General features: G+C 33.8%; 1 protein-coding gene across 3 annotated transcripts in view; it reads left to right on the top strand.

Moving 5' to 3' along the window:
• The window catches only part of CNTN5 (contactin 5), a gene marked incomplete at both ends in the record, with an annotated part of 797,505 nt that overhangs the window by 251,377 nt on the left and 521,693 nt on the right, over positions 1-24,435 (top strand). The gene's annotated exons all lie outside the window — the stretch shown is intronic.

Here is a 24,435-nt window from a genome sequence, read left to right as displayed (position 1 = left end):
CAAGTCTTATGACAAAAATATTAATAGAGGCTAATCAACCACATTAAATATCTTTGCATTTACTCCTCCAGTTTCAAAATTTTGTCTTAGTCTAGCATAAGTGTGTCATCTTGAGAGGACATTTTAGTTTAAATAATATTTTTTAACTCTCAAATAGTATTCAGGGGTAAAATAGATTGTGAACTGCCTGAGGACATGGGTCATATCTTTTCATTGTCCCCCGCAAAAGTTTTACATACGTTTGTACTGAATAAGTATATCTTTTTCATGAATATTTGCATTGAGATGTGTTTAGACAGTGGAGTAAAAGATTACATGGTGCTTGGTTTTTGTAAAATGCCTATTATTTCACACATATTTGACTCAATGGCATCATTTGTTTTAAGGTGCAATTGTAATATTTGTACCTTAATAAAAGCTTTTAAGGTTGATAAATGATAAACAATCCTTCCATGCCAAGTGACGTATTGAAGTTAACATCACTCGTTATTAGTATTTTGTTTAACCCCTTCTCATTTTGCAGGTCCTTTATTATATGAATTTTGCATGGCCTTGTATTATAGTGAACATACGTACGTGTTTATCCTCTCCTGTTCCCATCTGCCTGCTCTTTAATAACTGCATTGTGCTGGAGCACTTAACAGAGTTCCTGGCACTCAGGAAATACTCAAAAAAAATTTATGTTTCAATTGAATCAACATACTTTCAACATCCAAAAACATTACATATCTATAAGCAAGTGTTTGAAAATATTAAGTACTTAACTGTTTTCGTGCGGCCCAGGTTCTCATAAAATTCTGATAAAAGCTATGAATTCAGCCTCGTCTCTCCTCAAATGCTTGTATGCATAATATTTTACAGATGATTTCAGGGGGTTCAAAATCCCTGAAAGTTGATAAATGATCAAGTTTAAAAACTTTCATACAGGGCTTCCCTGGTGGCGCAGTGGTTGAGAGTCCGCCTGCTGATGCAGGGGACACGGGTTCGTGCCCCGGTCCGGGAGGATCCCACATGCCGCGGGCTCGTGAGCCATGGCCGCTGAGCCTGTGCGTCCGGAGCCTGTGCTCCGCAACGGGAGAGACCACAACAGTGAGAGGCCTGCGTATGGCAAAAAAAAAGAAAAGAAAAGAAAAAAAATTTCATACAGTTTATTTCTGAATGCTGGAAAATTTAGAAACGATCTGTTTACTAATTGATAAATACTTATTTAAGTATCTTACTTATCAGGAAACATATAGATATAAGCATATGAAAAAGCTAATTTGGTGGTGATTGTCAAATATGTTTATATGTATTTAAATATTATGGAATGATAGTAGTTTTTCATTTGTTTCTAAGAAACAATATGAATATTGATTTTAAGATGATCATTGTAATCAGGGAAGAACTAAAGGCAAGAGGAGTGAGGCATAGAGTAAAATATGTGCATAAATGCATTTTTAAGAAGGGGAGAATGTGTTTCATTGAATAAAAACCAATCAGTTTGTTTATTCCTTTAAAGAGACAGTGACCATGAAATTAAGATCAGTTCAAGATTCCATAAATTATGTTATTGCATTTATTTTCCATGTTAAAAATCTCTTTATCATGTGAGATGATTTTTTCTAAAAATATCACTTAGAAGGTATAATGTTAAACTTGTACTCTTAGCAATGAGATTATATTTGAGGTTATGACCTCAGGCTTTAATTCCAAACAGAAAATAGATTTTACCAGAAAAAAAAGATGACCAAAGAATGATTCAATATTGCATTGTGTCACAGAGTTGACCTTTCTAATTAAGGAATTGTAATTGCTAGTAAGCTGAAGAAATAAAAGAATAGACATGTTTTACAATTGCAATTCTGTTTTCTTTTTGAGAAGAAAAATACATTACCAGGTGTAAGAATCAAAATAATGCAGATATACATGATTTGTGTCCACTAACTTTGTCCAGAGCCAGTAGAAAAATAAATCACATATGCATTATACCTATAATTAAGACTTTAATACATAACTCAAATTTTCACTCATGATCTCATTCTATATGACTTATCCCTAAAGAACTTATCCCCAACCTTTACAAAAATATGGAATTAACAGACCATAGGCAGATATGATTCCATTTTAATGTGTTTTTTTTTTCATTATAATGTTGGAGCGACTAGGGATGATGTCTAAATTAAACAGCTTTACTGAAATCTTAACATAACTTGGCTATGTCTCCCTGATTTAGAAAGTTTGTATGGTTTCCCCTGATATAACTTATTTTCAGTTCTCCTAATCTCAGTATTTTTCACTCTAAATTTCTCCTTTAATGAATACCATCCACTCATTAAGTTTCACTGCTTTTTATTATTGTAAATAAAGCTGTTTTTTTAACAATGGATAGCCATAAACTCATAAGTCTATGGAGGCCATTTCAAAATAGGAGTTCAAAAACTGTCTTTGGCAGTAAAAGCCAGTATCACTAATAGAAGCAAGTACTTTAAAAGATGAGACTTATTTGGATATAAAAACTTTTATACAGCTATAGGACTGTCTCTTTAATTCATTATAGGGCTCATGAGCAAATTATCTTTCTTATATTCTTTTTTAATGAGAAATTATAGAAAAATCAATCATTCTTTTGGCTTTTATGTTTCTTTTCTACTCAACAATACTTATCCTCAACTGACCACATCCAAAGCACTGTGGTAGGCTCTGTGGGGAGGTTAATTCAACTTTTTATATTATTGCAGCAGACAAGAGCCTTACCGCTTATGCAGATTCTGCTAAGGACTCCTGTGAGAAAACACATAAAATCACTATTACTAGGAACTGTAGTTATTCAAATTTTTATTCAACCACCTCTTGGCCTGATTAAATTTCTCCTCAATAGAGGTAGAAAAGAATTCAATTATATCATGTATATATATATTTTTAATCTTTTACTTCTGAAAAACCTATTGTAGATGTAGGGAATACTTTTAATAAGGGAGCTCAATTTCAGATTTCATCAGCAGAGATCTTTGAATAGTATATTTTAGATCACTTTCTAACTAAAATTTTCAACTAAAGACCCCCCAAAATTTAGTGGTTTAATGTTTTCTTTTTTAAACCTTTTCTTTAATATTATGATATAAAATCTAACACCTCCCTCAAATAGTGCTAATTAACCTGAGAATCTCTACTTTCCTAAGAATGCAAAAATAATAATAATAAATAGTTCCATATTACTTTGAAGAATCAGTACACATATATCGTACTGATTTTAATTTCCAGTTTTTGTAGTACAATACTATTAGATTTAGTAACAATAATAAAAAGAATGACCATGATACAATTTGTAAACTTCCTATTTTGTATCAGACAAGGTACTTGACAATTCATACATTATTATCTCAATCTTCAGAACAGCCATTGTGAAGTAACTGATATTATCCTGATTTCACAGATAATTAGAGATTCAGTTATTTATCTAATATCAGGCAGGTAATGAACAACAGAGTTGGGATTTGAGCTTGAGAAAAATAGGTTTGAAGAGTCAGAAATTGTCTTCTGAACTATTGTTACAAGCAGTAATGTAAATTATAGAATACAGCACACTGAGTAAGGAAATTGTCAACAAAACCTTGTACACTTTGCTGTAGAATTAATGGGCAATTGAATAATCATCACTTACTTTGTTTCCAAAAAACTGTATAAGATTTCTTCTAGATTCGATGAAATTCTTATAATTTTATGTTGTATTTTGGAAAACATTTTTTCAGTGTTGAACTATTACATAGTTTAAAACATTTTATCTCTTAAATATATTGTCTTCCACCCATCAGGTCACACCATGGTAGTTCCTCAACCACAATGTAACATGTTTCCTCTCTTGAGATGAGAAGCTGGGCAAGCTGTTAGCTGGGGTTTTGAAATCTTTTTCCTTCATCTATGCCATGAAAATATGATGGCAGCATCCATTAGAAAACATCTGAGTAAAAAAAGCCCTCAGACTTCTACTTTTACCTAAAGTTGGTAGTCTCTCCTCTATATAGTTACACTTTATTGAATCAGAAGAATAATTAACAAACTTAAATGTGGCTAAGAATTTAATATTGTTTACAATATGGTAAATACATCCTTTGGGGAAAATATTTTGATAAATTGACCAAAGAAAAATGAATTGACTAAATGTATGCCCTAGTTTGCAAAATATCTCTGCTTCTAGTGAAAATCTAAACTTGTCTCAGCTGTTTTACAAAGCAATACTGTGACATTTGGGAATAGTGCAACTTATTTAAAAAAGTTAGATTGTTGCTGCTCTTCAAAAATACATTTTAAACTCTAAAATTATACCTAACATATCTATTATCCCAATTCTATGTGTTCACCCAAACATTATTACATGGACATGTGTTTTGTAAGGTAAAAAAGTCTTAGTAAAGTATACACTTTGACGTTGTGATAGATTTAATTGTATATTTATAATCTCATAACTACATGCAAAGTATAGTTTCAAGAGAACAAAATTCTTTATATCAATCCTACAATATTTGCTTAATACAGATAAAATCTCTTAATATGGGAGTATTAAAATATTTTTAAAGGCATATAATAAACAGTAAATGGATATATTAAATGTGTTTGATTCTATCTTTGAATTCGAATTATATTTTATCAACCAAGATAAAATGTTTCATTAACCTTTAGTTCTATGAATAACAGTGATGAGTTATGTATAACTGGAACATCCCCCAAATTATGTTTTTATAAACTATTCATTGCTTCATAATTAACAGCAGTAGGGAAAGAGCAAGTACAAAGGCTGAAAAGGAAATATGGTCTGATTCCTTTGAGAAACTGTAGATAATTCATTATTGATTGATTAAAATTTTAGAGATGGAAGACAGGAAAGAGAATATATGAATTTGGACAAATAGATAAGAAGGGCCTTCTCTCTCAGAAGAAAAGTTTGCTTTGCCTTGCAGGTTTAAAGGTTTGCTTTGCCTTGGCAGGAGTGTACCACAATCATATTTCTGCATTAGAAACATGACTTTCATGAAGTTGTGGAGCATGCACTGGAAGGATCCAGGGAGAATTAAGGAGAAAAGAGTTAACTAGAGCAGTGCTAATGTGTATGGAGAAGGTAGGACTCGGAAAGTATGGAGATTGGGTAAAGTGGCAAATATCTGTGGAACATTCAGGAAGAGAATTCATCTGGCAATTAGATAGAAAGATCCAAAAAGTGAGAGGAGAGATCTGGGCTGTTTTTATGGAAAATCAAAACAATTGAGGCTATGCCGTGAATCCCTTATCTGTATAGAGAAAAACAAATCAGAGCTATTGTTTGGCATCATGAAGGCAAACCTACCTGTTAATTTAATGAATTTTCACTTTTCAGCCAATTATTTTGGCAGCCTGTAGACACAACCTTGCAATCACTGCTCATTACGGCATTGGAAATATAGCTCCCCACCCCCTAGGGAAGCAGTGTGATTTCATAAACCATGGTAACTGAAGAATGAACACTTTCAATATGATATAATTAAACATTATGGGAAAGAATGGATTAGGGTTCTTTGTGACATTTGGCTAAACATGCTAGCTAGCAAAAATACACAAATGAAGGTCACATTTGCAATTATTATAAAAGAGTCTACATTTTAATTAGGTAGCTGATAAATGTCACTGAGCCTTAGCTACTGACCAAGTATCATTAACAAAAAGAAAGAAAAATGTCATCCAAAAAGTCAGAATTTTTTGCATTGTCATGAAATTAAAACTTGTAGCCACAACTAAGTGTGTTCAGAACGAAGGTGTTAAGTGAGCTTAGTGACAATCTCAAATAAAATTTAAATAAGAAATATTTTGACAGCATGTAAGATGTCACTAATAATACAGTTTTGTTTTGTTTTGTTTTTTTCGGTACGCGGGCCTCTCACTGTTGTGGCCTCTCCCATTGTGGAGCACAGGCTCCAGACACGCAGGCTCAGCGACCATGGCTCACGGGCCCAGCCGCTCTGCGGCATGTGGGATCTTCCCGGAGCGGGGCATGAACCCGTGTCCCCTGCCTCGGCAGGAGGACTCTCAACCACTGCGTCACCAGGGAAGCCCAATAATACATATTTTTAAGCATTGTTTTGTAAAGCAGGTTTGCCTTTACTGTAAAACCACGTGGGGCCACACTGGTCTCGAAAGGTTCTTCTTAGTGCAGTTTAAATGTATTTTTTGGCCTGTGGGTTTGGTTTAAATTCATTTTTTATTAAATTGGATTAAATATTCACTGAATTTCTCCATCCCATGGTGAATCAGTCCTCTTTATCCCAGGCAAATTTTTTTACCTGACATAAGAATAAAAGAAATTGATATCACCTGTTAGATATTCTAAAAATTTTTGAACTTTACAATAGTAGTTACAAATTTGTTGTCCCCTTCTTCTGAAAAAATAATAAATAAACTTTGCATCATCTTAGGCTAATATGAAATTTCTTTTAAATTAGCATTTGAAAAAGCACAAAGAAAACTAAATATATGTGCTGTTTTTAGGGCCAATCTGACTAATATTTCTACATCTGGATTCTTAAAATTGTCACAAGTAAATTAAAAAGAGATTAAAAAGGAGAAAAAAGAAAGAAAGAAAGGGAAAAGAAAGAAAAAGTAAGGAAAGCAAACCATAAAGAAAATAATCAATAAACTTGCCTACATAAAAATATCAATTTTATTTCTATAGCATATTATCATCAAGTTAAAATGAACACTATAGCAAATGCAATAATTAATGATCATAATACACAAAATGCTTTTAAGAATCATGGAAAAGAAATCACAACTCAATAGGGAAAAAAAGGATAACTATTTTATAAAACATTCAATAAGGAAATATGTACATATGAAAAAATGAAGCATATAACTCATAACCAAAATGCATGTCTAAGCTATTGATGAAATAGGATTTTCCACTGTCATATTTAAAAGGATAATTAACATTGCAATCATCTTATAAAATGGAATAAAAATACTATAATGAAATGTTAAAAATTACTGCTGTCTTACGATGCTAGCAGGAATATAATTAAGTCAAATCTCTGAGAAAAAAATCCTAGCCAGAACTATTTTCATATTCAGAAATTCCACCTCTACAATGTTCTTCTAAGGAAATTATTAGTCACACAAAGATTTATGTACAAAGATATTCCTGCATTACTATACAGATATCCTCTGCTTTGAGAAAGTGGCTTTATGTCACTTTGCTTTTACAAAAGACTTACATTACTAGATGTTTTCACTAGAATAAAAGATATCTGAATATTTTCACTTTTGCGAAAAAAGTCAAAAAGCAAAAATGGCAGTCAGCATTTGTCTTGCATCGAGACTAGCAGTTATAGAGGCAGCGCACCCAGAGCGTTGAGAGTGGCACCCCCAAGCTCCTTGCCTGGGAACTACACTCAGCATCTTAGCATCAGGTCGCCACAGCTTTGAATTGTGTCTGTGAGTGTCTGTGCCTTATCTCGATTTGCTTTGTATATCCATTAGCAAGTTGTGTCCTAAGGTAATTGCTTCTTCACTTTACGCCATTTTGGCTTATGAAAGGCCTTAGAGGAATGCTCTACTTTCCAATAGCAAAGAAAACCTGTATATGACAGATAAATTAATCTAATCACAAGAACATAGTTAAATAAATTAAAGTAAAACACATTATTGGGAACGTTTTGTAGGCAATAAAATTATTTTGAAGAACATTTGTGACAGGATAAAAAATCATAGTATTAAAGAAAAATTAAAAGAACATCTATAAACTGATCTTAGTTTCCTTCAAGCAAAACAAAAAATAAGCATATGTTTTTGTTGGTATATCTGTCTGTACCTCAAATGAGAAAACATCAGTGTCTCTTGGTTTTTGCAAAAGGTATACTTATGGGTAGCAAGATAAGAGATAATTCTGATTCTACAGTGAGCACATATTTCTTTTATAATCAGAAGGCTTAAAATTAGATTTCATGGGAAACTTAAATACCACTATTCCTTTGAATCTGAACACTATAACTTATTCCGTAAGGAAAATGATTAATAAGAGAAGGACTCTTCTGATCCTGAAGGCAATACCAAAAGAATAAATTGTATTGCCATACCAAAAGGAATGAACACTCGAAGATTTAGAGAGGTACCAGATGCCTATTCCTTCGAAACTTCATTCATATGTAAGTAAAACTTTCGAGTTGGAAAGTAGTAGGGTTTGTGATCTGTAAGTACCTGAGAGATAGCAGTTCCACACTTGGGCGTTGCTTTCTGGAAATAGAGTTTGCTAGATATTGAATAAGTGACACAGATGAAGCAGATGTGGAGGCACTGAAGGTGAGAGTGACATTCTGAATCAGGCTGTAAGATTTTAGCCTGTCCGATGTCTTTATCATTATTTAACTCAGTAAATAGAACAAATGAGCTGTCAGTTAAGGCTAGAGTACTACAACCACTGCAGATAAGTGAATTTAAGTGATTTGCAGGTATTTCTTCTGTTAAATGAGAATTCACATAACTTTGCTAAATTGTCATTGAGAAATTATCTTTTGAGCTCTTTGAAGAAATTGCTGTTTGTTGTACAGTTTCCACATATTCCAGTATGTGCCTCACTAGCTTATGGTTACTAGGGTCAAAGCTGTGGTACTGCCTTTGAAGAAAAATTGCCTTATAATGAGGTCATTTGGGGACTTAATAACAAATTCCCTTTGAAGGGATTCCCAGCAATTTTTTCCTGTGCTAAGTAGCAAAATAAAAATCATGAACAAATTTCCAAAATGCTGATTTTCCATTTGTAAGATATGACCAAAGCTCAATTCAAATTTCACATCTAGTGCCAAACCCTTTTTGATTGGTATCAACTGCATCTTTCCTAGGTGTTCCCAAACAAGCTAGATTGAACAGTAATTCTATCATGCACCTATTTCAGTCTCTTTTTTTTTAACATTGTGGTTTGTGGTTTGGACATCACAATGAGACTGTGATCGCTGGGAAGGCAATAACCAACAGCTAAAGAAGATAAACATGGCGATATCTTTAACTGTAAAATATAAGGAAATTGACTTGCTCAGAGCAGCTGCACAAAGCAGGAGCTGGCACGACCACCCAAGTGGGAAGGTGAAGTTTCCTTGGACCCTACTGGCTTCCTTACAGAGAGACACATGTCTACCCAAAACAGTGCCCATGTGGAGTGAGGATTCCACCTGGCCTGAGAGAAACCTTTATTTTCTTAATGAGGGAGGGTGTCATTGTACCCTCTTGCTACTACTGTATGGCTTCTAGCCTATGCAAGTGTAAAAATCACTTCCCAGGCATCCTCTATTTAAAAAACAAAAAAACAATAAAACTAAACCTTGTGAAGACATATACTCAAAAACCGTGATTATGTTTTTATCTGAGTGTCTATCAGTGTCAGACTGAATTTTGTTCAAATTCCATGATTATAAACTGGTTTCCCTGAAATTTACATTACTCTGCTCTTAGATTGTAAGAACTCTTTGAAGGCAAAGATTACACATTTTATTGCTTTATGTATTTCCATAGTTACCTTTCAATTTGGGATACATAATTGTTGATCATTTTGTATATACTGAAAAAATGCTAAATCACACAAATGCATTATGTGTGCCTATGTAGCCCTCACAATTCAAGATTATTCTTAGCTATCTAAAATTCCACTGATATAATTGGCCACCTTGAATTCCATCACTAAATCCACAATGGACTGAGTGCATCCATATTTTATAGATTCTAGGGTCTATACTGCATCATAGAAACACTGGACATATATGTTTACTTTTTCATATCACTGCATATAATGAAAACATAAATTTCCCATAGAATATTTTCAGAAACAGAAGAGAAAGGTGTTTAGTGTTATAATTTTTTTAATTGTAGTATTTATTGCTAACTAATTTCAGCTTTATTTGATTTATTATTAAGTACTATCTGATCTATCTTAAACACACAGAGAATAGGAAGGAAAAGCTAATATAATCATTACAAAGTTAGAACTTCATGGAAACTTTACCCCAAGCAAGAAGGAATTTTTAATCATTAAATTAATTTGGTTATATTACATAACTAGCTCTTGCCTTTATTAATTTCCTGTGATTAGAAAACAGTATTCATATTATGAAAGAAATATCAATTTAATTCAATCACACATTATGCTTTTGGCAATTTAAAGAGATATCATCTAAACACTATAAACTTCTTTTTTTTAGAATTTAATTTTCTTAATTTTTTTATATAGCAGGTTCTTATTAGTCAACCATTTTATACACATCAGTGTATACATGTAAATCCCAATCTCCCAGTTCAGCACAGCAACACTCCCACCCACCGCCACTTTCCCACCCTAGTGTCCATACGTTTGTTCTCCACATCAGTGTCTCAATTTCGGCTCTGCAAACCGGTTTATCTGTACCATTTTTCTAGGTTCCACATATATGCATTAATATGCGACATTTCTTTTTCTCTTTCTGACTTACTTCACTCTGTATGACAGTATCTAGATCCATCCACATCTCTACAAAGGAACCAATTTCATTCCTTTTTATGGCTGAGTAATATTCCATTGTATATATGTACCACATCTTCTTTATCTATTTGTCTGTTGATGGGCATTTAGGTTTCTTCCATGACCTAACTATTGTATATAGTGCTGCACTGAACATTGGGGTGCATGTGTCTTTTTGAATTATGGTTTTCTCTGGGTATATGCCCAGTAGTGGGATTGCTGGGTCATATGGTAATTCTAGTTTTAGGTTTCTAAGAAACCTCCATACTGTTCTCCATAGTGGCTGTATCAATTTACATTCCCACAAACAGTGCAAGAGGGTTCCCTTTTCTACACACCCTCTAAGCATTTGTTGCTTGTAGATTATCTGATGATGCCCATTTTAACTGGTGTGAGGTGATACCTCACTGTAGTTTGGATTTGAATTTCTCAAATAATTAGTGATGTTGAGCAGCTTTTCATGTGCTTCTTGGCCATCTGTATGTCTTCTTTGGAGAAATGTCTGTTTAGGTCTTCTACCCATTTTTAGATTGGGTTTCTATTTTTTTTTAAATATTGAGCTGTATGAGCTGTTTATATATTTGGGGGATTAATCCTCTGTCCATTGATTCATTTGCAAATATTTTCTCCCATTTTTAGGGTTGTCTTTTTGTCTTGTTTATGGTTTCCTTTGCTGTGCAAAAGCTTTGAAGTTTCATTAAAACTAGGTCCCATTTGTTGATTTTTGTTTTTATTTCCATTACTCTAGGAGGTGGGTCAAAAAAGATCTTGCTGTGATTTATGTCAAAGAGTGTTCTTCCTATGTTTTCCACTAAGAGTTTTATAGTGTCTGGTCTTACATTTAGGTCTCTAATCCATTTTGAGTTTATTTTTGTGTATGGTGTTAGGGAATGTTCTAATTTCATTCTTTTATATGTAGCTGTCCAGTTTTCCCAGCACCACTTACTGAATAGACTGTCTTTTCTCCATTGTATATCCTTGCCTCCTTTGTCATAGATTAGATCACCATAGGTGTGTGGGTTTATCTCTAGGCTTTCTATCTTGTTCCATTGATCTATGTTTCTGTTTTTGTGTCAGTACCATATTGTCTTGGTTACTGTAGCTCTGTCGTATAGTCTGAAGTTAGGGAGTCTGATTTCTCCAGCTCCGTTTTTTTTTTCCCTTAGGACTGTTTTGACTATTCGGGGTCTTTTGTTTCTCCATAAAAATTTTAAGATGTATTGTTATAGTTCCATAAAAAATGCCACTGGTAATTTGACAGGAATTGCATTGAATCTGTAGATTGCTTTGGGTAATATAGTCATTTTCACAATATTGTTTCTTCCAATCCAAGAACATGGTATATCTCTCCATCTGTTGGTATCATCTTTAATTTCTTTCATCAGTGTCTTATAGTTTTCTACATATAGGTCTTTTGTCTCCCTAGGTAGGTATATTGCTAGGTATTTTATTCTTTTTGTTGCAATGCTAAATGGGAGTGTTTCCTTAATTACTCTTTCAGAATTTTCATCATTAGTGTATAGGAATGCAAGAGATTTCTGTGCATTAGTTTTGTATCCTGCAAATTTACCAAATTCATTGATTAGCTCTAGTAGTTTTCTCGTGGCATCTTTAGGATTCTCTATGTATAGTATCATGTCATCTGCAAACAGTGACAGTTTCACTTCCTCTTTTCCAGTTTGGATTCCTTTTATTTCTTTTTCTTCTCTGATTGCCATGGCTAGGACTTCCAAATCTATGTTTAATAATTGTGGTGAGAGTGGACATCCTTGTCTTGTTCCTGATCTTAGAGGAAATGCTTCCAGTTTTTCACCATTGAGAATGATGTTTGTTGTGGGTTTGTCATATATGGCCTTTATTATGTTGAGGTAGGTTCCCTCTATGTCCACTTTCTGGAGAGTTTTTATCATAAATGGGTGTTGAATTTTGTCAAAAGCTATTTCTTCATCTATTGAGATGATCATATTGTTTTTTTTTCTTCAATTTGTTAATATGGTGTGTCACATTGATTGATTTGCGTATATTGAAGAATTCTTGCATCCCTTGAATAAATCCCACTTGATCATGGTGTATGATCCTTTTAATCTGTTGTTGGATCCTGTTTGCTAGTATTTTGTTGAGGATTTTTATATCTATATTCATCAGTGATATTGGTCTGTAATTTTCTTTTTTTTTAGTATCTTTGTCGACTTTTGGTATCAGGGTGATGGTGGCCTCATAGAATGAATTTGGGAGTGTTCCTTCCTCTACAGTATTTTGGAAGAGTTTGAGAAGGATGGGTGTTAGCTCTTCTCTAAATGTTTGATAGAATTCACCTGTGAAACCATCTGGTCCTGGACTTCTATTTGTTGGAAGATTTTTAATCACAGTTTCAATTTCATTACTTGTGATTGGTCTGTTCATATTTTCTATTTCTTCCTAGTTCAGTCTTGGAAGGTTATACCTTTCTAAGAATTTGTCCATTTCTTCCAGATTGTCCATTTTATTGGCATAGAGTTGCTTGTAGTAGTCTCTTATGATGCTTTGTATTTCTGCAGTGTCTGTTGTAACTTCTTTTTCATTTCTAATTTTATTGATTTGAGTGCTCTCCCTCTTTTTCTTGATGAGTCTGGCTAATGGTTTGTCAATTTTGTTTATCTTCTCAAAGAACCAGCTTTTAGTTTTATTAATCTTTGCTATTGTTTTCTTTGTTTCTATTTCATTTATTTCTGCTCTGACCTTTATGATTTGTTTCCTTCTGCTAACTTTGGGTTTTGTTTGTTCTTCTTTCTCTAATTCCTTTAGGTGTAAAGTTAGATTGTTTACTTGAGATTTTTCTTGTTTCTTGAGGTAAGCTTGTATAGCTATAAACTTCTCTCTTAGAAGTGCTTTTGCTGCATCCCATAGGATTTGGATCATCGTGTTTTCTTTGTCATTTTTCTGTAGGTGTTTTTTGATTTCCTCTTTGATTTCTTCAATGATCACCTAGTTATTTAGTAATGTATTGTTTAGCCTCCATGTGCTTGTGTTTTTTTTTTACTTTTTTTCCCTGTAATTGGTTTCTAATCTCATAGCGTTTTGGTCAGAAACAATGCTCAATATGATTTCAATTTTCTTAAATTTACTGAGGCTTGATTTGTGAACCAAGATGTGATCTATCCTGGAAAATGTTCCATGTGCACTTGAGTAGAAAGTGTAATCTGCTGTTTTTGGACGGAAAGTCCTATAAATATCAGTTAAATCTATTTGGTCTATTGTGTCATTTAAAGCTTGTGTTTCTTTATTAATTTTCTGTTTGGATGATCTGTCCATTGGTGTAAATGAGGTGTTAAAGTCCCCCACTATTATTGTGTCACTGTCGATTTCCTCTTTTATAGCTGCTAGCTGTTGCCTTATGTATTGAGTTGCTCCTATCTTGGATGCATACATATTTATAATTGTTATATCTTCTTCTTGGATTGATTCCTTGATCATTATGTAGTGTCCTTCCTTGTCTCTTATAACATTCTTTATTTTAAAGTCTATTTTATCTCATATGAGTATTGCTACTACAGCTTTCTTTTGATTTCCATTTGCATGGAATATTTTTTTTCCATCCCCTCACTTTCAGACTGTATGTGTCCCTAAGTCTGAAGTTGGTGTCTTGTAGACAGCATATATATGGGTCTTGTCTTTGTATCCATTCAGCAAGCCTGTGTCTTTTGGTTGGAGCATTTAGTCCATTCACGTTTAAGGTAATTATCAATATGTATGTTCCTATTGCCATTTTCTTAATCGTTTTGGGTTTGTTTTTGTAGGTCCTTTTCTTCTCTTGTGTTTCCCACTTAGAGAAGTTCCTTTAGCATTTGTTGTAGAGCTGGTTTAGTGGTGCTGAATTCTCTTAGATTTTGCTTGTCTCTAAAGCTTTTGATTTCTCCATTGAATCTGAATGAGATCCTTGCTGGGTAGAGTAATCTTGGTTGTAGGTTCTTCTCTTTCATCACTTTAAGTATATCATGCCGCTCCCTTCTAGCTTTTAGAGTTTCTGCTGAGAAATCTGCTCTTAATCTTATGGGACTTCCCTTGTATATTATTTGTCATTTTTCCCTTGCTACTTTCAATAATTTTTCTTTGTCTTTAATTTTTACCAATTTGATTACTAGGTGTCTTGGCATGGTTCTCCTTGGGTTTATCCTGTATGGGACTCTCTGTGCTTCCTGGACTTGGGTGGCTATTTCCTTTTCCATGTTAGGGAATTTTTCAACTATAATATCTTCAAATATTTTCTTGGGTCCTTTTTCTCTCTCTTCTCCTTCTGGGACCCCTATAATGAGAATGTTGTTGAGTTTAATGTTGTCCCAGAAGTCTCTAAGGCTGTCTTTATTTCTTTTCATACTTTTTTCTTTATTCTCTTCTGCAGCAGTGAATTCCATCAATCTGTTTTCCAGGTCACTAATCTGTTTTTCTTCCTCAGGTATTCTGCTATTGATTCCTTCTAGTGTATTTTTTCATTTCTATTATTGTATTTTTCATCTCTGTTCTTTAATTCTTCTAGGTCTTTGTTATACATTTCTTGTATCTTCTCGATCTTTGCCTCCATTCCTTTTCCGAGGTCCTGGATCATCTTCACTATCATTATTCTGAATTCTTTTTCTGGAAGGTTGTCTATCTCCACTTCATTTAGTTGTTTTTCTGGGGTTTTACATTTTTCCTTCATCTGGTACATGACCTTCTGCCTTTTCAACTTGTCTATCTTCCTATGAATATGTTTTTTGTTCCACAGGCTGCAAGATTGTCATTCTTCTTGCTTCTGCTATCTGCCCTCTAAATACTATGGATTTTGAAAAACTTTTGACAATAGTGAAAAAAATTTACACAAGAACTGTAAGAAGCTCTCTCTCTCTCTCTCTCTCTTTTTTTTTTTTTTGCAGTAAAAGCATATATACTTCCCAGATTTAGGTGTAACAGCTTTCATGATCTATCTGTGCATATAACTGAGAATTAATATTCAGAAAAGAAAATAAAGTTCTCCAAATTTGAAATCATTATGACCTCAAATCCAAACACAGTGTACCTAAAAAGGAGTGATAGAAATAATTTAGAGTTATGTTTCTTTTTTACCCTGTAAGTCTATTTTTCCTTCATATGTAGACAACACTAGAAATGCAATGCTGTTAAAATATTTTTCTTATGTCAGTAAGAAAAGTACTACAGTTTAGATGCTATACTTTGGTGCTTTAAAAATTGTGAATTCATCCTTTGCACTCCCTTCTTACTCCTGCAGCTAAAACACTGTAAAATTTACACATAATACACTTCTTGAAGAAAGTGCTGAGTTGAGACATAGAACCCATGTGACTCAGGCTCTATCAGACTGTCCTCTGCCATAGATGAAGACAACCAAATTGAAATGATGCACATTATTTATAAATTATTAACCAGTTCTAAATATGTTTCACATGACTGGCTTCACTGAGGTGTTGCATCCATCCTTGCAGGCTTCATAAAACAGTAGCAGGCTAAAGTTGCACAATTAACATTAATTCTTATCGAAGAGAGGACAGCCTTAGCAATTACCTTGAAAAAGATCAGATATGAAATTTCTTTATCCTGACTTTGATGCCAAATTGAGTCACACTGTGGGCATAGATATTGTATGACTTCTGCTCTTTCTGTACACAGTGTCATCAGTAGATGGTGGCACTCTTTGCTCCTCTGACTTATGAGCCAGTGACTAAGCATTAATATTCTTCAGAATATCACATATCACTTGCTGCTATAGTTTACTTATATTTATAAGAGTTTAAATAAATATTTAAAATCAAACTAGAACTATAGGAAATAAATGAATTTATATAAAGACCTGTCATTCCATAAATTTTTGCTGTTGCTTATCCTTGTTTGGCTATAAAAATTAACAGCACTCTATGGATAATGGACAGAAAACATTCAAATACAGAATCCAATAGTGATGGTCTAGTTTTTTCATTAAGATTTTAAGTGCTTTCAGTTCCTGGTACATATGTTTTTCACACTTAGTAATAGAGATAGAATTCTGAAGTATGGTTGGTACCAGAAAATTTCAAATATGGTAAGAGATTAAATATTTTAAAATGTATCCTTTATCATATTGGCATTTTCATTTTTATTTATTCACAAATATTGCCATAAAATTCTAGTGCTGCCAATTCTAATCCCTTATTTCTTGAATATTACTTACATTCAATAGCAATGTCACATCTATAAACTGACCTTTTAATTAGTGAAAAAAACAGTGCTTCTAGTTCCAAGACTGAAGTGGTGGCAATGCCATTCTGACTTAATAGGCTACAATTTTATTAAATAATATAAGTGCAGTTGTCCTGGATCAGATAATATTCAGGGTCACTTTATTAGGAAATATTTAATAAAGGTATTAATATTTACTCATACCCAACCTCCATCTGGAATTCCATGGTGTGAGAGCACCAGGTTAATTGAGTTTTATCACAAAATCTCTAGACCACTTAATAACTGTAATGCACATTCCCTAAGGTCTGATCTATAAGAATTGGGAAAATAGAAGAAAAAATGATTAATGTATTCATTAATCATTATCCATTAATGTATAATAAAGATTCTGCTGACACTTTCAGCATAAATATTCATTAAAAGTTTGAGCAACTGATGAAGATTTCTCTCGAAAGAAATTATGAGTCACTTTTCCTTCCAAACCCTGGACAGGAATAGGGAAAAAAGATAGATAAGTATTGATATAGCCAATATAAACACAAGAATTTATAGGCTTTGAGTTTTCTGTAGATCTATGGTTTCCATCAGTGGCCACAATTTTTTCTTAGGAACTCACTCATGGGAATACATCTGTCAAGGTAATAGAAGTCTAACTATTCCCCTTTCATTTTTCATGCTTTTAATTCCTCAGAGTAAAGTGAGTATTAAAATTTGGTATTTATACTTTCACTTTGTAACCCAATCAAATCTGGAAAGAGTAAGCCCAATATTCAATTAAGTCCACCAGATGGGAATGTAGATTGGTGCAGCCACTATGAAACACTAAATTGAAAAGATATATGCAGCCTTCTGCTTACTGAAACATTATTTACAATAGCCAAGATATGGAAACAACTTAAGTGCCCATCAAGAGACAAATGAATAGAGAAGATATGATATTTTATATATATATATATATATATATATATGAATATTACTCAGCCCTAAAAGAGAATGAAATTTTGCCATTTGTGACAACATGGATGGACCTAGAGGATATTATGCTAAGTGAAATATGGCAGAAAGAGAAAGACAAACACTGTGTGATTTCACTTGTATGCAGAATCTAAAAAAATAAATGAAAAACTGTTCAAGCATAACCAAAAAGAAACAGAGTCATAGGTACAGAGGAAAAACAGGTGGTTGCCAGAGGGGAGGGAGATAGGAGGAGGAGAGAAATAGGTAAGGAAGATTAAGCAGTATAAACTTTCAATTAAAAAATAAATGAGTCACAGGTATGAAATGAACTGTGTGGGGAATATAGCCAACAGTTATGTAATATCTTTGTATGGTGACAGATGACAGCTAGACTTATCATGGTGATCATTTTGAAATATATAGAAATATTGAATCACTATCTTGTCTACCAAGAACTAAGAGTATTGCAGGTCACTTATACTTCAAAACCAACCAACCAACCAAACAAACAAACCCATGAAAAAGGAGATCAGATTTATGGTTACCAGAGATGGTGGGTTGGGGGAGGGGAAATTGGATGAAGGTGATCAAAAAGTACAAACTTCTGGTTATAAGATAAATAAGTACTAGGGATAGAATGTACAACATTATAAAGATAATGAACACTGCTGTATGTTATAAATGAAAGTTGTTTAGAGAGTAAATCCTGAGTTCTCATCACAAGGAAAAAATTTTTTTTCTATTTATATGATGTTGTATCTATATGAGATGATGGGTGCTCACTAAACCCATTGTGGGGATCATCTCATGATGTATGTAAGTCAAAACATTATGTTGTACACCTTAAACTTATACAGTGCTGCATGTTAATTATATCTCAATAAAACTGGAAAAAAATTATGTCCACCAGAGAGTAGTACAGGGTGTTAACTAAAGTGCAGATAATAGATAGATAGATAGATAGATAGATAGATATAGATAGATAGATATAGATAGATATAAATAGATACAGATATATATCATATGTTAAAAAGTACAGATAATATATTTATTATATATTGAGTTCTTACTGTGAACCAGGTAAAACTCTAAAGTTCTAAGTGCTTTATGTGTATTGATTTATTTAATCTCTACAACAACCTGTGAAGGAAGTACTATTGTTATCCCCCATTCTAAAGACAAGGAAATTGGCACAGAGCCATTTATGTCTTGCCCAAAGCCACAGAGCTGCTGTGGGGTAGAGTCCAGATTAAATGAGGCCATCTAACTTCGGAGCCTATAATACAGACAGGTTTACTGAAAGATCCAAAATTCTCATTCAATAAAACGAGTGGCCAAGGTGTAGGAGGAATATGTACACACCACAGCCAAGAGAAGAGATTTTGTTCCCAGTAACTCAGTCATGATGTCAGCAAAGAAAACTAAATGTTGTAGACAAGCTTCCTCCTGGGACACTCTGCTTTCTTTGTTTTCCTTTTTCTTCATTATATGTATCATAGTTCTTGGTTTTATATATTTTTAAGAATAATTTTTTTTGTTTATTTAATATTCCTCTATTAATGCTTTACTCAAGTGTAATCTTCTACCAATACTCCCAGATTGTAAATTCCATGAAGTCAGGAACCACATGTGATTTACTTGCAACTGTATCCCCAGTTCCCAACACTTAGTAGAAATTCAATGAAGAGATGTTGAAAAAAATCAATGAATGTTGAGTGAGAAAATAGTGAATTTGGGAGAAAATGATGTTTGAGCTTGCTGAAAGCAAGCAAGGAGTTATGTGTGGAAGGAATTCAGTCCAGAGACCACTGGATTGTCACTTAGTATTTATATTTCACTAAGCTTCTTTGAAATCCTGGGCTCAGAATTTAGACCCAACCTACTCTCCTATTTCTTAAATAACAGTTCTTGAAGTGATGACTAAAAACAGATTCTGAACCCTGAGTAATATTTACCAAATGATCTATTTTGAGAGATGTCTTTTAGGACAGAGGTCAGGAAATTCTTAGGAGCTGAGGCAGAACCACTAAAGGAGAGTGAGCAAAGAGACATTACTTAGGAGAAGGAGTTAAGAGTAGGAAATATTGGAATATCAAAGACTTGGAGCGGGGACCAAGTAACTGAGACTATAGTAAACGTGGAATTCATTTGGGAAGGAGTTGATGTTCATGAACAAGAGCATTTAAGAGCTAGTGTAAGTGGAGAAGACTTTTTTTTTATAGTACACTAACATTTAGAAGTTGAGGAGACAAAGAAGAACTAGGCAAGGAAATAAGGAGTATCCAATGAAATAGGAATAAAAACATGAGATTGCAGTATCCCAGAATCACATGAAGAAAATATTTAAAGAAAAAAGGAATCGTTATCCATGTTGCACATGGCTGATAGGCCTAGTAGAGTGATAATTGATCCTTACATTTAGCAGTGACCTGGTCACTATTAACTTGGAAGAGAGTCTTTATTGTGGAGTGGTACAGGCAAGGCTGCTTGGAATAGGCTCAAGGGAGAAGCGGGGGAGAGGAATTGAACACAATGACCACCCATAGCTCTTCTCAAGAAGTCTTGATGTAAAGGAAAATAAGTGGAAGAAATGGTAGGTCAAGGTGGCCTTTTTAAGTTTAGAGGAATTTCTGTACAGTTATGGGAATGATCTAACAGGGAGACAATGATTGATGCTGAAGGAGAGAGAGGGAAATTTCTAGAACAATGTCCTTCAGGAGTCAAGATAAGATGGAATGAGATTCAATGCACACAACTGGCCTTTAATAGGTGCACAGACTATTTATCCATAGCATATCAGTGAATGCAAGGCAGGGTATATGAGTGTACGTACAGGTGGTAGGAGCATGTGAAGGACACTTTCTTCTGATTTCTTCTAATTTCTCAGTGAAATAGGAAGTAACATCATCAGGAGATCCAACAAGGTATGGAGCTTGAGGACAGAAGATAAGATGTAAATATAAAAGTCCTGTAATTGAAACACCATTTCCCATTTATTTATGCTAATATATCTATTTTCCAGAGCTGAGGATCCCCAGAACTGGGATTGCAGAGTGGGAAAATCAGAGATGTCAGAAAAAAAGCCTGGGCAGCTAGAATGGCATCAGGTAGAAGAATTAAAAATGCCCTTGAGAGAGGGATACCTCACTGAATTAATAATCAGTTGCTCTCAGACCAGGAGACTAATGGAGGCTACCAGCTAAGTCTAGGGTCTTTACGTCTAATGCAATGGAAATGGCAGTTTAGGGGTTTGAGACTCTCTCCAGAGCCTGGAAAGTCCTCTTTAGCTCCTGACTCTGACCCCACTTTCACGTACAACTGTGCATTGTATGTGGAGCAGTAGGGCAGCTTTGATACTGCTGGGCATTCCCTCTTTTCAGGGCAGCCTCTCTACACTGATCTTTAAACACTGTCTACTGCTCTCCTATTTGCTTTGAAAGCTCTCTTCCTTTCCCTTCCCTTCAATGACGTCCCACTTTTCTGCTTTTCCTCTTTCATTTCCAGGTTCTACTACCTCTGCTTTTATTTGAAATGCTGGTGCTCCTCAGGTTACCATTTTAAACACTCAAGTTTTCATTTTACCTATTTCATTGGCAAATTTATCAATTCTCATAGTTTTTATAACCACCTCTTTGATTACCATTTAATAATCTCTCATGAGCCTTTATGTTTACAGAATTTTATAATCAACATAAATGCGTTAGAAGCACCTCTAACTCTCTACCTGCCCAAAACTGAATTATTGAGCTTTCATCTCAAGCATGTGCTTTTCCTGCATTTTTATCCATTTTTTGTAGCACAGACCATCCTTAGTTTCTTACTTTCCCTTCCTTGCCTTCAATTCAATCTGTCAGTAATTTTATTTATTTCCTTCCCATACAGATGATCACCTTCTCAGTTCTGACTAATCTTTGCTTTTTTACAGTTTTAGGCTCTTGGGTAGTCTTTTTTCCTTTTGTCTTAGTCCAAATGGCACTTTAGCCAGAGTGATCTTTCTAAAATGCATATTGTTTTCTTTCCATTTTCGCATGATATACATTTCATCACTGGTCCCTTGCTTAATTATCCAGCCTTACCTCTTCTCTCATCTGTATGCCTCTAACCCTGGGTTCCAGACTATTTTAATCTACCAAGTATGACATGCTGCCTTTCCTTTCCAGTTCTTCATATACTTTCTCCCCTTTGTATAGAATATCTTTATTTTCCTACACAGAGTTTTGGTGAGCTAATCACTAACAGGTTTTCAGGGCTCAGTTTGGATAGTATTTCATCTGAAAATCATTTTCTGATGTCCCTAGGCTGAATAAGAGGATTCTGTGGCTGTGGATGAGAGTCCATAGGTTCCTGAATTTACCTTTCTCTCACACTAAAGTTGCACACATAGTTACCTTTCTTCTCCACTAGATCATAAGCTCCTTGAAGGCTGATGCAATACTATTTTCTCTCAGAATCCATGGGGCAATGGTTCCAAGATTCCTTTGGATACCAAGATCCGAGGATGCTCAAGGCCCTTGTATAAAATGGATTAGTATTTACATATAACTCACACACATCCTCCTGAATACTTTAAATCATCTCTAGATTATTTACAATACCTAGTTCAATGTAAGTACTATATGAATAGTTGTTGGTGTGCAGCAAATTCAAGTTTTGCTTTTTGGAACTTCCTGGAAATTATTTTCCCTGAATATTTTTGATTTGTGGTTGGTTGAATCTGTGGATGCAGAATCTGCAGATATGAGGGGACAACTATATTTGTTCATCCTTGTATCCCTCACACTTATCCCCTATTGAGTTCTCATTACACGCTTTTTGAATACATGAATGAATGAATAAACTGTTAAATTTCTAGTAGCAGATTTGGAGTCACTTTAATTGATGAAAAAGTAATTTCTACAGCAACAGATGCAACTGATTACATAACAAATGAAATCCTGTTGTGAAACACAACAACCAAATCCTAATTTGGTTCATCTCTAATTACATGGAGTGTCATAAGCCAATTATTGTACCACTTGGACAGTATGCATTTTGTATATATATATATATATATATATATATATATATATATATATATATATATATATATATATATATATATATATGTTTTACAAGCATTATCCTGGCTTTTTTGAACTTCACTGTGGCCTTTCTAGTTTTCCATTGATTATCCTTATCTAGCTTTAAGAACTATAAGCCACATTCTCATACTCCATTTTAATTTTAAACACTAGCATGGGACAGTTCTTTATTTCTTTTGTATATGAGCAAGGTAGGCAGCTAAAACAAAAGCAAAAGACTACACAGAGAAATGAGTAGTTTCAGAGACTACAACTACAAAATACTTTAAAGAAACTCATTCTCTTTTCATTACCTTACACCTCTAGGTGCCAAAACTTGCATTTAATTTCAGGTTTTAAAGGAGATTTTATGTCTACCCATAATCTGTTCTCATATAGTTTGCCCAGGAGAGCCTAGCTATTTTCAGTTAAAATTGATCCATCTTTACCAGACTTGTGGTTGAACACAAAGACGAAAGGACATGAATCTCTTAACAGCTCCTGATGGGATTGGACTACACATATCATGCTCATTTTAAAGGTGGAGTGCATCTAAAAATATACCTTTTTGAGTTTCAGAGAAATCATATTTACAATTTCACAGAACAGAAAATGTTAAATTTAATTTGATGCTTAACACCTAAAGGGTTATTTTCAAATCACAGAAATGCTTCATGCATTCCAAAATATCTCTATGAGACAGGATAATGATTCTAAATAATCTTAATTGTGAGAAAGCTTACTCACAAATATAAATTATTTTTTATCCAAAATTAAATTAACATCCATTAAGTTGAAATGTCAAATACCCTGACCAAAAATGTCTGTCTACTAAGGGTACTTCCAAAATCAATGAATTGTCGAATACAGCCGATATTAGACATAGAAAAAATCCAATTCTTAATTGTTTTTCAGAATTCATCATAATTAGTTTGTGTTTTTAAACGTTTGATCTATACACCAAATTGACTTCCCTGTGGTCGTAAAGGAGAGTCAGTACAATCTACTTCAGGCAATATGCATATCTTTTCTAATGAAAAATCTTAGAGACTAAAGTAAAATATGGGCAATATGTTTCTCAATAATCATCAAAGGTAGGAATTTCATAATAGTATTCCTACTTAATAATATTGTTATATAGATTATATATAACAAACTCTACAAAACAAATTCCATCTATTTTTTTTTTTACATTCCATAATGGATTTGACTGCTTTTCAAGAACATGAGGCATAACTTACAGTCTAGTGCAAATATATATGCTTCATTAGACACATTTCCTACTATATGATAAACTTTAGGTGATGAAGATCAGATCTATATTTGTAGAATGTAATTGATAATGCTGTTTTCCTCTTTTTCTCATTTTTAAATAATAAAGAACTGATTTAATGTGTGTGAATGGATATTTTAATATTAAGACCAAATATTCCTGACAAAGAAAATAAAAGAAATGAAATTTGGACAGATTGCGTCCTTCTTCCCTCCCTTCCTTTCTTCCTTCTTTCCTTCATTCCTCCTTTCCTTCCTTCCTTTTTCTCTTTTCCTTCCTCCTTTCCTTTTCTTTTTTTAAAAAATTAATTAATTTATTTATTTTTGGCTGCATTGGGTCTTCATTGCTGTGCATGGGCTTCCTCTACTTGCAGCGAGCAGGGGCTACTCTTCGTTGTGGTGCACGGTCTTCTCATTGCAGTGGCTTCTTTTGTTGCAAGCACGGGGTCTAGGTGTGCCGGCTCCCGTAGT

Source organism: Leucopleurus acutus, assembly GCF_964270905.1.
Source record: "Leucopleurus acutus genome assembly, chromosome: 8".
Lineage (NCBI taxonomy): Eukaryota > Metazoa > Chordata > Mammalia > Artiodactyla > Delphinidae > Leucopleurus > Leucopleurus acutus.
Note: the sequence above shows the minus strand (reverse complement) of the source record. Positions and strands in the feature narration are given on the sequence as shown.